The sequence below is a fragment of the Chiloscyllium plagiosum genome, chromosome 20, assembly GCF_004010195.1.
Source record: "Chiloscyllium plagiosum isolate BGI_BamShark_2017 chromosome 20, ASM401019v2, whole genome shotgun sequence".
Classification (NCBI taxonomy): Eukaryota; Metazoa; Chordata; class Chondrichthyes; order Orectolobiformes; family Hemiscylliidae; genus Chiloscyllium; species Chiloscyllium plagiosum.
The window spans coordinates 24,827,327-24,830,165 of record NC_057729.1 but is presented as its reverse complement, the minus strand read 5'-3'; positions in this window follow the sequence as shown (position 1 = coordinate 24,830,165).

Genomic DNA, 2,839 nt, shown 5'->3' with positions numbered 1-2,839 from the left:
GAAAAGTTGATGGGCAGAGAGATCTGGGAGTACAGGTCCATTGGACCCTGAAGGTTGCTGCACAGGTGGATAGAGTGGTCAAGAAGGCACATAGTATGCTTGCCGTCATTGGATATTGAGTATAAGACCTGGCAAGTCATGTTAAAATTGTACAAGACATTAATTCAGCCGCACTTAGAATACTGTGTACAGTTCTGGTCGCCACATTACCAAAAGGATGTGGACGCTTTGGAGAGCGTGCAGATAAGGTTTACGAGGATGTTGCCTGGTATGGAAGGTGCTAGCTATGAAGAGATGTTGAGTAGGTTAGGTTTATTTTCACTAGAAAAAAGGAGATTGAAGGGGTACCTGATTGAGGTTTATAAAATCATGAAGGGTATAGATAGGGTGGATAGAGACAAGCTTTTTCCCAGGGTGATGGATTCAATAATGAGACGTCATGCTTTCAAGGTGAGAGGTGGAGAGTTTAAGGGGGCTATACGTGGCAAGTACTTCACACAGAGGGTGGTGGGCGTTTGGAACGCGTTGCCAGCAGTGGTGGTAGAGGGAGGCACGGTAGATTCATTTAAGATATGTCTGGACAGATGCATGAGTAGGTGGGGAGCAGAGGGATACAAATGCTTAGGAATTGATCGACAGGTTTAGACAGTAAATTTGGATCGGCTCAGGCTGGGAGGGCTGAAGGGCCTGTTCCTGGGCTGTAAATTTTCTTTGTTCTTTGTTCTAAATAAAAACACATTACGTTTGAGAAGTTATTGTCCCACACAATGTTTTAAAAGAAATTAGCCACAGAAACACTTGCAAGTTAATCATTAAGTCATTTAATTATGTAGAAAACGCATATGCCACTAATTCAAAGTTAAAAATCTAAACTCAAAAATAAAAGACACTAAAATATATACAAATCACACACAGTAATTTTAGACATTTCTCACTCCCAGTTAATTGTGTTTTCCTTCCTTTTTTCACCTTCCACATTCATCAACCCTTCCCCACAGCCTCCCTTTGTCCCTCACTTTGCAGTCTCCTTCTTCTTCTCCTTTACAATGTACGTCTTTCTCATTTCCATTTAGGGTGGCACAGTGGCTCAGTGGTTAGCACTGCTATCTCACAGCACCAGGGACCTGGGTTCAATTCCAACCTTGGGTGACTGTCTGTGTGGAGTTAGCACATTCTCCCTGTGTCTGTGTGGGTTTGCTCCAGTTTTCTCCCACAGTCCAAAGGTGTGCATGTTAGGTGAACTGCCCATGCTAAATGGTCCATAGCGTTGAGGGATGTGTAGGTTCGGAGATTTAGTCAGGAGAAATGTACAGAGTGAAAGTGAGGACTGGAGTTTAGAGTCGAGAGTGTGGTGCTGGAAAGGCACAGCAGGTCTGGCAGAATCCGAGGAGCAGGAAAATTGATGTTTCTATGGTTTACAATCTCCTTCTCTCCCACCTCAAATCTTCTTCCTTCTCCACTTGCAACCATCTCTTTTCCCTTGCACCTTCTTTCTTTTCCTCACTTTGCAGCCTTCTACGTCTCCTTCTACAGCTTCCTCTTTACTGCTTTGCAGTATGCTCCTTACTGCCTTTTAGTTCCTTTTCTTTCCTCCACTTTACAGTCTCCTTTCAGTCACCTCTTGCAACCTCCTCCTCACCAATCACCCACAGCCTCTTGCCTCCCCCAATCCTGGCATCAGGAGACAATTCTCCCACAACCAGCTGACACAAGCTCTGCACACAGCTCTTACCAACCCCACCCAAAGCCTTGGCATGGTGACTGATAACTGCAAGAGGCCTAGACTGTAATCACCACAACCCCTGAGGCCTAGATCTGACACATGGCAAATCGTCCGAGGCCCAGGTATGATCAAAAGGAAGCTTAGCAATTTGCTCACCGCAGCAACTTACCAATCAAGCAAATCACAGGCTTCCCTGATGACATGGGACCATATGATAAGCACAAGTCATTATTTCCCTCTCCCAAGCCCTCACCTGCTCTTGAGACACTGTTACTGCTCTGGGCCTGTGCATCACCACCCGTATTGCTCTATCTGGGACTACAGGCAAGAATGATGCAATGTTCTGGAAGGTCCTGTTAACAATAGCACCCAGAATCAATATGGCAAACTTTAAAGCATGCATGGCAGCTGTAAGAACAATCAGGAGAAGCTTCATGACAATGGATATTACCATTGTGTTAATACTGCTAACTGCTCAGTCATTCTTGGACAATATTGCTTTCATGCTTTATAGACAGCCCAGGGCATGGTGGCTCAGTGGTTAGCACTGCTGCCTCACAGGACCAAGGTCCCAGGTTTGATCCCAGCCTCGGGCGACTGTCTGTGTGGAGTTTGCATATTCTCCCCATACCTGTGTGGGTTTCCTCCGGGTGCTCCAGTTTCCACCCAGAGTCCAAAGATGTGCAGGTTAAGTGAACTGGCCATGCTAAATTGCCCATAGTGTTAGTTGCATTAGTCAGAGGGAAATAGGTCTGGGTGGGTTACTCTTCAGAGGGTCAGTGTGGACTTGTTGGGCTGAAGGGCCCGTTTCCACACGGAGGGGAATCGAATCTAAAAAAGATTGAAATACAATTCTAGTATTCTTATGTCTCAACTACAACATTTTAAAGCTTTCTTGTCTCAACATGAAAATAACTACTAGACTGGTCCCCCATTCCCCCCACCATCACATCCACTCCAGTTACAGGTTCCGCCCCCACTCTCAGCTCTACACCCACATCAGATCCCAGCTCCCAGCCCTGCCGAGTTTTCACTATCCCCCCAGACCTCCCCCTCACTGAGGACGAATGATCAGTCCTCAGCAAAGGACTCACCTTCATCCCCCTCCATCCACGC